We start from the raw sequence: 12,852 nt of genomic DNA, 5'->3' as shown, positions 1-12,852 counted from the left end.
TCCAGGCAGCAGAGAGGCCGCAGAAAGGGTTAGGGTGCTTGGATAGATGGAAGTAGAGCATGGCCACACTGCAGTCCCAGGTTCCTGATTGTGTGGTGGTAGCTTGGGGTTAGGGTTAGCTACTGCTGTCGCATGTGGTGACCTTGTACAAAATGACCCAGATGCCCCTTTCCCCTTTATTTCTATCTTTTGCTTGTGGTTGGGGTCTGGGCTAGAATTTTTTCTTCCAGATTCTTGGTCTCTTATTCAGAGAATTAAAAATAAGGGCACATACACTTTGCAAAAGAAACAAAATGAAATCGCCTGGGGCGCAGATTATAGAGGCATACACTGTCAGGGGTGGCAGCAGGCCACATGAGTGAGAGAACTCAAGAGTTTCCTTTTATGGGGTTCAGGAGAAGAGGCTGGTTATTAGGGGGTGTGGTTTGGGTAGTTCTCTATTTTGGCTGATAGATTAGATCATACAATCATTTTCCTACTGTATGTACCCTTTCCCACAACACATCTGACTTAAACCAAAGGCACACCTAATTATGCATAGCCAATGGCGTAAGATAGTGAATAGGGGATCCCCCCCCAAGAGTTTGGTAGTGGACACAACTTATCTTAGTGTGAAGAAATCACAAACCAGCCCAGGCTGGATTGATCTGTCCTTCTGTATTTCATAGCAGAATATATGGAATACACTTGAATAGAAACCGTCTAAATTTGACTGCTATGAGGGGCAGGGAAACTTGTACTATTGTTCAAGAGATGAGCGTCCGAGTGCCTGATGTGGGGGTGGGGAAAGGGGGCAGGATGGCTCTGAGGCTTCCAGGTTCGCTGTTTGGAGAGGGGTGTGTGTGCATAGTAAGCGCAGGTGAAGGAGGTAGGCTGCCCAAGTGCAGGATTATAAGAGGGAGCTGTGCACAGCTTCGAACCAGCGTCACAGGGTCCTAAACTATGTGCTATGTTCAGCCTGCCTCCAGCCAATGGAAAGGTCGCGAGTATGCAAAACCATCAAGTGGTGGGAACTGGGAGCCATGGCTGCTGTACAACACCAGTCACACAACTTGAATGGGCCAGAGTCATTCATGAGTAGAGTCGCCGCTGACATCAGTCTGGCCTCCGAAAGGATGTAGGGTGACTTACAGATAGGTTTCACTATAGTCAAGTGAAGTGCTTTCATTTAAAAATAGGAACGGAAAATGAGGCCCAGGAGAGGAAGGGCGGGGCGGGGAGAATCAGTACTGGACCGTCATTAGAGTGGGCGGCTACCCTGCCGAAGAGCCTTGCCGTCCAGGAAAGCAGACACTGTGATTAGGCTTCCAGGACAGCCACAGGGAGCTGGTGTGCTTTCTGGAGCTAGCCGGCTTTGCAGTCTCCGTTCTTACTTGTCTGAGGAGTGTCATTAGTCATCCTTTAGCAAGGCCTACTCTAGGGGGGTGGAGCTTAAATGGGACTCAGGACATTCAGTGTGTGAGGGGAGGGACTTAACTTCTCCTAGTTTGGCCGTGGGTGAATCCTCCTATCTGGGCATTTTTCTTTCTAACTGTTGCCTTTCCCCAGTTGAGATCATCACAAACTGTCACCTAGCCTACCCTGGTATTCCCCCTGCTCAACTTCCAGCTCCCCTCTTTCTCCACACACCCCTCCCCTTCCCATAGAAGAAGATAGGATAACCCCCACCTCCACCCCCACCCCCACCCCCACCCCCACCCCCACCCCCACCTGCAAGCTCAGATTCTATCCTGCTCCCCTGCTCTTCCTTCACTTTGGGGTGACAGCTGCCTAGCCTCAGCGTTAGACCCAAATTTCTTCTGCAGCTTATGAGGTACCAGATGACCTCTCCTGACGTCTGTGCCTTTACCTCTTCTTACTGCTCTCTTCCCCAGGTCTACTGGTTCCCTGACCTAGCCTGAAAAATCACCAAACCCAAAAATCTTTTCTGCTGTATTTAAAACAGACATTCAGTAGCTACCCTCAACCCCCACCTCTTCCTCACTCATTACTAATACCTAGGCCCAATATGGTGCCAGAGCTGAAGGCAGAGGAACAGGGCAGCTAGTATGCTGCCATAATAATCTTAAAAGCATGTGTTATATTACATACATCAGAGTATCTATGCGAGGCCAGTGAGACAGGTAAAGGTGCTTGCTGTTAAGCCCGATGATCTGAGTCCAATCACCCAGACCCAAATGGTAGAAAGCAGAGAGTCAGCTCCTGAAAATTATCCCCTGACCCTCATAAGTATGCTATGGTGTATGCATGCCCCTCCCCCACTGAAATAAAATTACAATAAAAGTGTTAAAAATTCTGTGTTGGTAAGCACCCTGTGGAGCCGACTCCTGGATCTCTGTGCTTGCACCACCGTGCAGTCTTTGACGGGGTGGAGGCAGAGTGCGGGAGGAAGCTAAAATCTAAGGCCATTATTTATACTTTGGGGGCCTCCTGGAAATCTGCTGGGTAATTACAGCTCCTCAAAGTCCTGGGATAGCTAATGATAGCTTAGTTTGTGCTGGCTTTGCTGTTCCTGGTGGCAGCGGACCACGTGGGAGGTAGCTAATAGATGGCTTAAAGCCATCCCAGGGGATTTTCACCCACGAAGTAGTCCAGGGTTTGGAGCAGAGGAGACCTACAGGCACCTATCTGCTCTTTCCTAGGCCTGGCACAGCAGGCTCTTAAGGATCTGACAGGTAGCAGAGTAGCTGCGGTGGCCACCAGTAGGTGGCCTCACACTGGTTACATTGCCTGCCCTCTGCTTCTGGCCTTCAGGCAGAATGCTAGCCCAGTTTGGAAGTGCCTATTTTATTTCAGTTCCTAGGAAGAGGAATAGCCTTGGGTACATGCAGGGTTGGTCCCAGGGCCCAGTGGAAAGTGTGTGTGTGTGTGTGTGTGTGTATGTGTCTATGTATGTATATATGTATGGTATAATATAAATATTGCTTGACCCAGGAAGGCATGACCTGGAAAATATCGTCCAAGACCAAGAGTTTGTAAACCCCAGCCAGACCTCCAGCTGCTGCAGCAGTTGCCAGGGCCTCAGCCACCTACAGCTAAGGAGGCTTCGGCACTGGGACCACAGGCGAGTGGAGGCCGGAGAGGCTGAGGAGGCCCTGCTTAGAGGAAGGACTGTATTCCCCTCTCTCCTCCCACTCATCCATTCCTTTATCCGCCCAGCACAGAGGTTCTTGCTCTCCTTTGTGCTAACACTAGGTCCTTCCCTAGTGACGGGGGAGGAGGACAAGCCAAGGTGCCTGTGGTCAGGGATGTCTCCTAGGGACAGAGAAGTACCTAGGAGACAGTGATTTCCTTCCCTGGCATAGAGACGGCGTTGGAGCAGAAGCAGTTCGGGTCGTATGGGCTGTGGTGTGATGTTTTATTTTATCCATGCCTATGGCTGGGCAGTTCTTGGAAGGGCTTCCCCTTGATGTTACAACATGACGTCATCTATGAATCTACAAGCTTTCTCCCTTAAGAACTGCACAGTTGAGAACACACACACACACACACACACACACACACACACACACACACACACACTTTCATGTTTTAAGTAAGTTTCCAACTTTGTGTTGAGTTGCATTCATAGCTGTGTTTGGCCTGGTGTAGCCCATGGGCCATGGCTTGGGCACATTTGCATCTGTCATCAGAACCAATGTACGAAGGGATCTGAGGTACATACTCATCGCAGACAGCAATACGAAGTATGTCTAAAGCAAACCTATCAGGGTATGAGGTTTATAATAATTGTCTAATTCCTTTCAGTGTTTTGGACAACAGCTTAAATACTTTTATTAGTGCTGGGTACGCTCAAGGCCCCAGCTTAAGTTCAGGAGCACAGGTGAAAAGCATACAGTTGGTTGCATCACAAAGCAGGGAAGGCACTTTGTGTGTCTAGGGAGAGAGGAAGAAGTAAGCGGATTACCAAGTTAATGGGCCATACAAAAAAGGGCGTGGCCAAACTCAAATTAGAAGCTAGAAAGAAATAATAAAGACCAGGACAGAGATTCATGCAATGAAGAAGCTATTCTTCTGCTGCTGTGATAAAACACCACGACCAAGGCAACATATAGGAAAAAGCGTTTATTTAGGCTTATGGCTCCATGGGAGAAGAGTCCGTCATGGCAGGAGGCATGGCAGCCACTGCAGGAGCAGGAAGTGGAAAGCGCAGTCTCAACACAAGCAGAGAGAGCCAGCTAGGAGCACGGCGAGGCTATTTATCTCACAGCCTGTCCCCATGACATTCTTCACCAGCAAGTCAGCCACCCACCCACACCTCCCCAAGCAGCACTCCCACCTGGGAACCAAGAGTCCAGTGCCTAAGACTGGGAGGGAGAGTTCTCATTCAAACCACCACAGAGGCTAAAGAACATGGCAAAGGGTCTACAAAGCAAGGAGTTGGTTGGTTGAACAAGGTTAACGAGGCCTTAGCTCTGTTACCTTCTTAACCAAAGGACAGAGGATGCAAATTAGTAAAATTAGAGATGAGAAAGGAGATATTAACATACAGTGAAATCCAGAGGATCACTGGGCAGTATTCTGCAAAGCTTTACATTAAAACGAACCGGGAAAATCTAGGAGAAACACGTCATAGGCACATATGACTTGCCGGGGGAGATCAGTCTCTGGGGCCAACGTGATGGATTTCCACTCGTGTAGGGTGTGTAGCCTTGGGTGTACCCCTAAGAGCGTTGCCAGGAAGGCTTGACTGAGGACCCTCTCTGGATGCGAACAGGATCATCTCACGGGCTGGGGGCCTGGAATGAAGAAAAACAAAAGGAAGAAGAAAGAGAGCTGCACATCAGCATCTCCATTCGCTTCCTGCCTGGACACCATGTGACCAGCCTCCTTGGACAACACCATGCCTTCCCTGTCATCAAAATTTGTGTCTTCAAACTGTGAACCAAACCAAAACCTTCTTTCCTCCAGTTGCTCTTGTGAGGCATTTTATTAAGCAACGAGGAAAGGAACTAATGCATGTACCAACATTGAGAAGAGCATCTCAACAACCTAAACAGATAAATAAAGAGCAATACCATTAAAGCAATAATAAAAGGTATCCTAGCAAAGAAAAACCAAGGGCCTGATGGCTTCCCTAAATTCTGCCAGACTTTTAAAGAACGGATACCAAGGCTACTCACGTTGTTCTATAAATTAGGAACTTTCTAATCATTCTAAAAATTCATTATTGCCCTGGTATCAGAACTGGATAAAGATAAAACAACAACAAAAGAAAACTATACACTACTTTTCTTCATGAACACAGATACAGAAGCTTCAATAAAGTATTTGCAAACTGAATTAAACAATGTTTTGAAAAGAGCATACCCTGTGTAAGGGCGATTTAACATATGAAAAACAATAAACATAATATAGTAACAGAGCTGTTGTAGAGCTAGAAGGCTTGAGAAATAGGTCGACAAGATAACTTTTGCTTGCTTGGTTGGCTGAGGATAGATGCGCGGTAGGTGGTAGGGCAGGATGAGAGGTAAGTTTCCATAACCACGGCTTGAAGTTATTTATAGGCCAATGGGAAAGATTCTATGGGCAGGAGGAAGGTGACCACTCCGAAGAGAGAGGGGGGAGGGCACGGGGCGATCTGGGCAGACTGTACTTCCCTGCAAAGCAGACGGGGGGGGGGGGGAGGGGGGGAATGGGGGGGGTAGGTTTGTGTTTGGTTTCAGCTGAGCTCTGCCTGGTGGCTGACACAGACACGGATAGTTGGCTGGGTGGTATTTTCTGAGTTGTTTCTGTGCGTCTGTCTTTCCCAGTTTGGGCTGTCCGCCTTGGCCCGTGCAGTTATAGGGAATCCACACCGGACTTCAAGGAGCAGACCCACAGGCCGGGCATCTCCGTTCTGGGCTCTGCTCCCTGATGAGATTCTCAGACAACTTTCCCTCATTCACGAAGAGGCAAGCTCACAAGGCAGGCGTGGGAACCTGCTCGGCCGCCAGGGCATCCTTCAGTTCAGACCGAGGTCGGCTGCTTCCCTGCCTTCTTGGCTGGCTGTCTTTCAGACCAGGCAGGCTGAGGTGTCCAATCTCATTAGTCTGGGTATCAGCCATAGGTTGGTCCCAGGATGCTCCAGACTATGGCAACGCCTTCTCACATCACTAAAAGAGCCCTAGACAGGCCGCCCGAGCTTTCCAGAGGAGCAGTTAGACTTTGGGGATGTGTCATCTGCACTGAGCGCACCTTTGTCTTCCTCAAGCCTGTCTCATCCCCGGACACTCAGTTCCAGTCCTCAGTGACGCCAGCCTTCTGTAATCTGCCGGTAGTGATGGATGTATCGGTGGTAGGACCTCAGAGGACAAGAGCAAGCGTGAGGCCCCGGGGTCGGGGAAGACTGGAGTGGGGCGTCGCTCCCCGTGGGGGTCCCACGCGGCGCAGGGAGGCGTGCCCGGTATACGTGCAGCGCGTGGCGGACAGCTCGGGCCTTCCTGGAGGCTCCAGTGGCTCGGAGCCAGGCCCGGGCGGGCCCGGGGGGCGGGAGGTGGGGACGTGGCGGAGGCTCAAGCGGGAGGAGCCTCTTACGAGGGAGGAGCCGAGAGCGCAGGCGACGCCGCGGGAGGTTCTGGAAACGCCGGCTGCTGCGCGTGTCCAGGTGAGCGCGGGTCTGCAGGCTTGCCCGCGGCACAGGGTTCGGGTCCAGGTAGCTGGGCGAAGCGTTCTGCCCTGCTCGGAGCTTGGAGCTGGATCCCGGGTCACGCAGCTCCGCGCCCCGCGCCCCGCGCCCCGCTCCCAGTGTCCTTTTTTATGCACCCGCCTAGGTTCCTGTCCCGCCCGCGTTCATTCCCAGGGTCAGGGCGGTGAGGTCAGCCGCGCCCTTCCTGCCGGTGTAGCTGAACCCTGTCGGGCCAGACACTTGGCGGGCCAGTCGGGTCAGGCTCCTGGGAAGGGGCCGCCTGACCCCAGGGTCACCCCAGATCTAACGCAGAGGCACTCTTCTGGCCCCGGAGGCGGCTCTGCTTAGGGTGAGGAAGACCTCAGGCCCCAAGGCCTGGCAGGGACCAGTTGTGGGACCGTTATATCAGAAAGCCTCCTCCTATCCATCCGACATCCTTGTTGAACCTCTGGTGTTTTCCCTTAGTAGTTTCAGAGTCCCGTGGTGATTGGCTGACTGACTGAACAAACGGAGCTTTCTGTGTGCCTGGAGACTTGAAGGACAGAGGCAAGGAGAGGGAAGAAGAGGCAGAAAGTTCAAGTCTAGAGCAGCAGCAAGGTAAGTACTGAGTTGGTCTGGAGCTTGGGCTGAGTGGATGTCTCGATGCTTCAGGCCAGGAGGCAGGAACTCTGTGATTAGGAGTGGTCACTTACGTACACACCTGGACTGAGGAAACAGCCTGAGTGGCCACAGACTTGGGCCAGTATCCTCTTTGTTGTACTGTAGTGGAATCAAGGTGACAAAGGCCACGCCTACAAGGAGTGAGAAACCTGCACGCGGAAGAGTCTTCCGTTGAACGAACCCTTGCTGTAGTAGGATGGGTCCCAGGTTTTCATTGGGAAGTTGAGCCACTGAGTGGTTGCTGGGATTTGAACTCAGGACCTCTGGAAGTGCAGACAGTGCTCTTATCTGCCGAGCCATCTCTCCAGCCAGGGTGCTCCTGTAGTCTGTATTCTACTGTGGCGTTTACTATGGTGTAGGAGAGAGCATTGAGTCACTCCCTACAGCAACTCTGCCGAGCTCTCAAAGAACTAAGGAGGGTCAATATGACAATCTTTGGGATAAGACCTGCAGCCAACTCAATCCATCCTTGCGACGTGGTTTCAGTGGCTGGGCCACACGGTGGATCCTCACCCGGAAGAATGACACATTAAGGCTTTTGCTTCTTGATGCTGACAGTCTCGTTGGAAGGGCTTCCTGGTCCTCAGAGCAGGGTCTAGGTGCGCCGCTTTGTAGTTCGTGGCATCCTCAAACATCCTGGACTTTGCAGAGATTGTCGGCCTCAGGATTTATAGGGTGTGTTTGTGTTGTTTTTGCTTTGTTTTGCAAGTTGTTGCTTGCTGTGAACTGATTATCACATCCGAGTCAAGCCATGGTTGAGTTCTCTGTTACACTGCCCAGGATCGCCTCTGGCTTGTCTCTCAACCGCCTCTGAAGTGTCCTGGGGTGTGTTCTCTTGAGGCGGTTCTGTGCCTCAAGGCCAGGCCTCTCGGCTCCTTTCCATGTAGGGGATGTTTGACCTTCGAACTCTTTTTCCCCTTGGGCCTTCTTGTTCTCACACAGCCAAGCTTGTCCACTGTGTGGCCCAGCCAGCAAAGCCACGTCGCAAGGATGGAGTGAATTGGCTAGAGGCCCTTATCCCAAAGATTCTGTCATACTGGTTCTTTAAGAACTTAGCAGGCAGATACGGTGACAAGCCAACGGAAGCGCTGTGTGTGCCCTCCCGTGTTGTCACAGGCTCTGCAGTGAGGTGGTGCACAGACTGGCTGACTTATCTATAGATTAGAACACTGTCCGCAATGGATGGTGGGTCGTTCCTTGAATTGTGTGTGCGCTTGGTATCTGGCTAGAAGGAGGAGGGAGGGGAGGAGAGGGAAGGCACTCTTTTTGCCCATAGGCAGCTCATAATCTTTCTGAGATTGCTGTTTAGCACTGGCAGCTGGCCTTGGGGCCCAGGGAGGAGTCCTGCATGTGGATGCTTATCCGAGGGAGACTGAGGACGTACAAAGCTCCCGGGGGTCTGAGTGGAATGAAGGGATTGAGGGTTTCCTCATCTCCTGAGAAGCTTCCATTTTTGACTGCACCCTCCCACATCCTTGGGAGGGTTTAAGGCTGGACCGAAGGCCTTGGCTGACTTAAGGCCACGCTGGCTGATAGTGTGCTAAGGGCTCGGGGGGTGTGTCCCTGGCTTCTGGGATCTGTCAAGAGCTTGATTTTATGCACATGGAGGTTGGCAGCAAAGCTGTAAAACAGGCACATGAAAAGACCAGCCGAGTCCTGGAACAAGAGTTCAGCTTTGAAAACACCACTCACATTTAACCATTTAGACCTTTGAAGTGCCCGAGAGTGGGGCACCAGCCTACCCCAGAGCAAAAGGGGTTTTATGCTGGGGTTGTGGAATGGGGGGCAGACAGACAGTTTTTCTTCTCGGCGAGACCGGAGCAGGATGAAAAGGTCTGGACTGGGCTTCTTAGAGAAGCAGGTATTTGTTTAGCTGGTGCCACTCCAGGCCAAGGATTATGTGTTTGGATAGTGATTTCCCTGGTTCTGATAGGATCTGTCTGAGCTTGGTCCAGGCCAGTCTCTGTTCCAAACCTCTTGGGAAGCGCTTGCTACAGATTGCCTGCTCTGTACCTGGCCCTCCTGGGAACCAGGATGTGCAGGACATCCCCGGGCCTGGTACTCACAGGAGCCTGGAGTGAGCAGGCCAAAAGCCCGGAAGTGTAAGAGATTCTGGAGTATTCTGCTCCCTGCCTTTTGCCAGGGCTATTTCCTTGGTGGGCTTTAGGGCCTGTCAATGATCAATTCCCGGGTCACCTCCGAATGTTGTGTACCTCTTGACACCTGATTCCAGTCTCCCCTGGATTGAATATGTCATCTCTTCTGGCATTCCTGGGACCCAGACATCACTCACACCGTCTGTGTTTCCTTGTTTCTTGTCTCTTCACTGCTCTCCTGAGTGATCCTTCCTCACGCCAAGAGCAACTAACTTGCGCTGAGCAACTAACTGCCCACTTCAGGTCCCTTCACGTTCCTGTGACTCTCTTGGTTTTGACCATCTACACGTCAACACCAGCTCCATGGTTGGCACCCTCCCGACAGCTGCCATTTAACTCAGCTCATCCGCAATCCCGTCAAGTGTAGGTTCTAGTACGATCTCCACTGTTCGAATGAGGAAATCAGGGACCAGGAAGTCTATGACTTGTCCAAGGTCACGAAGCCAGGAAATGACAGCTGGAGCTAGGACTTGGCATTGTGTCTTCAGGTGTACCTGCTCCTTGCCTGTCAGAGCTGGGCTGGCTGATAATGTGTGATGTGTTCAGGACAGATGACCACCCAACTTGAAGTCAGGGAACGGGTTCGTTATTTTTTTTTGTCCGTGTGCTCTCCTTCTTCTGGCGGGCTCCAACTGGGGATGCCGTGGGCTTTATTTGTGATCTTTGAGACACCCAGGATAACGTTTCCAGTGTGAGTACAGTGAGGCCTCCCATGTGCTATGATGTGACACGAGTTGCTGAGTGAGATCGGGCGGTGTCAGTGTCTTGCAGAGCTGGGGGGGGTGGTTGGTTGGGGAGCTTAGCTTGCTGACATGTCACGTATAGGAAGCCCTCGGCAGCCTCGCTCATCTTTCTTACATGTCATACAGAACTCAGCGCCTCCTTATTCCCAGTTTCACTCTCTGTGGTTTTCTTCACCCAAGGTCAACCATGCTTTGAAATATTAATTGGAAAGTGATAGAAACTAGCAACTGCAAGCTCTCCCATGGTCTTGTGATGGAGTCTGTGCTGTTCTACGCCCAGTCTTCCCAGGGTATCACTCCTTTGTTTAGTGTATCCCTGCTCTATACATGACCCATTGTTATCTCTCCATTCTTTGTAGCCATTTGCTTATCAGGTTGACTGTACAGAATTAACTGTGATTGCGCTCAAGTAAACCTATGAAATAGTGGCCCCAGCGTGCAAGAGTAGCAAGACTGGCAACAATAAATAGTTATAATTATTCTGCTTTGTTCTGTCAATAAAAATCTCTCATTGCATCTAATTTATAAATTAAACTTTATTATAGGTATGTACTCAGCATATGCAAGGTTTGATACTATCTGTGGTTTTAGGCGTGCACTGGGGGTTCTTGGAATGTATTCTCTGTGGACAGGGCAGGAGTATTGTGTCTGAGGCAGAGATGACTATCGGGCTTACAAGGTTTTTGTGAGAATTAGATGGTAGAAATGAAAGATCTCTGGAAACATAAACCGTGGTTATCTTAGACCAGGTTCCCAGAAAATAGGGCCTGCGGCAGAGCTTAGGAGCTTAATACTTTTATTGGAGAGTGTTTTGCAGGGCAGCTGGGGTGAGGGGAAAGGCGAGAGGAGTGAGAAATGTGGAGGTGGTGCCTTAACAAGCAGGCCCCTCTTTATGGAGATCGGCTAGCTCTGCAGCCATTTTGGGCCTACTTCTGCCTGTGGGTGATGGCCTACAGAAGGGATTTGGAGGAAGTGCAGACTCCCGCTGGTATTTTATCCTTTACTAGCTAGGAGTTGACTCAGGGGAAGTTAACTTTCCCTCACTCCCCAGTGTGGTTCTTCTGGAGCTACTGGAGGTAGTGGGAGGAGCCTGAGAGTCATATTGGGTCAGCAAACAGTGTCTTCCGCCTGCCTAAGGCCCAGTGGATGGTTTGGAGCCTAGGGCATCGGTATGGGGGAGGCAGGGATGCCTTTTTTTTCTTCTGGTGCTGGTTTGTTTGTTTGCTTGCTTACGGTGAGTTAAGTTCAACTAGACCATTTGTTGAGGCCCTGATTGGAACCCAGCTCAGCGGTGGCATGCGGACCCTGGCAGCTTCTTTGCTCCTGCACTGCCCTGTTCCTGAGGCAGGAGGCAGTGGCTTTGACGGCACTCGGAGTTAATGTACTGAACAGACATGATGTGAGGACAGATACACTTTACCTGGCACATGCGTTCTCAGCAGGCCCATTGGGCCCCCACTTCCTCTGATGGCAGCAGCTGGGCTGTAGATCTAAGGCCAGAGAGAGTTCCTTTACCAACAGTTTTATGTGCTTACTTGCTTGCTTTTTTCTCTTTTCTTCTTCTTCTTCTTCTTCTTCTTCTTCTTCTTCTTCTTCTTCTTCTTCTTCTTCTTCCTCTTCCTCTTCCTCCTCCTCCTCCTCTTGCTCCTCCTCCCCTTCCTCCTCCTCCTTCTTCTTCCTTTTTTGAGACAGGGTTTCTCTGTGTAGCCTCAGTTGTCCTGGGCCCACTTTGTAGATCAGGCTGGCCTTGAACTCACAGCGATCCGCCTGCCTCTGCCTCTCAGAGTGCTGGGATTAAAGGCGTGCGCCACCACGCCCGGCCTCTTTATGTGTATTCTTAAAATGGTCACAGAGAGATAGGACTCAGGAGGAGTCTTCTTGGGAGAGGAGAGAACATTTGGCTTCACCGAGCAGAGATCTTGCTTTCACAAGGTTCTTGGTGAAGGTGAATGTTTTTCACCTGAAGCTGTTGAGGCTTTGAGGTGTGGGGTGGTGCAGTGGTGCTGGAGAGGGTAGCAGGGCCGGGGTCACAGAGCTACAAGGACCCTTTGGGCTAAAGTACATCTTGCTGGCAGTGGGAGGCCGAAGGGAGGGCTTCAGCAAGCCTTGCTGGCTACTTAGTAGAACAGAGCTGGAGGGAAGCCAGTCCAGAAGTGGAGCGGTCAGAGCAGGTGGGGCCTGCGTGGCTGAAGGGGATGCTACAGGTAGACCAGGGCGATGACCAAGGCATGATGTTTGTAATGAGACGAGCTTCTGAGACTGTGTGAACATCCATGTGCTTCAGCGGTGGGACCACTTGGGACCTGTGCACCACAACTCCTTCTTGATTGAGTAGCTGGGTCCTGTTAGCTCTGCTAGAGTTAGCCAGAGTATGGTAGACAGGACCATGGCGGAAAGGGAGGGGGGGATGGAAGAGCCCTGTTTGTGTGTGTGTGTGTGTGTGTGTGTGTGTGTGTGTGTGTGTGTGTGTGTATGTGTGTGTGGGGTTATTTCTCCATGAAGGCAGACAGCATTTTGCCCAGTGCCAGGGAGCATCTATTTGCAAACTCATGTTCTGTCTCTGGGCTGTTAAATGCTTTGTTAAAAGGCAAGCTGTAGTGTTTGGGCAGCAGCTGGGAGCTTGGCAGAGGGTCTTCCCTGATGAGGTAAGGGGAGAAGCTGAGGACGTTGCTGCTTTGCAGCTGGA

The 12,852-nt window shown here is 51.1% G+C and overlaps 1 protein-coding gene across 5 annotated transcripts in view; it reads left to right on the top strand.

Moving 5' to 3' along the window:
• The first annotated feature begins 6,469 nt into the window (after positions 1–6,469).
• Positions 6,470–12,852, top strand: part of P4HA2 (prolyl 4-hydroxylase subunit alpha 2) — a 28,790-nt gene continuing 22,407 nt past the window's right edge. For 2 of the 5 annotated variants that reach the window (XM_084761191.1, XM_084761195.1), the window contains exons 1-2: positions 6,470–6,586; positions 7,073–7,204. The gene's annotated coding sequence lies outside the window, so the exon portion shown is untranslated. Of the gene's footprint in view, positions 6,587–6,775; positions 6,957–7,072; positions 7,205–12,852 lie in introns of those variants that run through there. The other 3 variants (XM_084761192.1, XM_084761194.1, XM_084761193.1) reach the window with 3 other exon arrangements.

This window comes from Acomys minous, assembly GCF_964271855.1.
Source record: "Acomys minous genome assembly, chromosome: 16".
Lineage (NCBI taxonomy): Eukaryota > Metazoa > Chordata > Mammalia > Rodentia > Muridae > Acomys > Acomys minous.
Note: the sequence above shows the minus strand (reverse complement) of the source record. Positions and strands in the feature narration are given on the sequence as shown.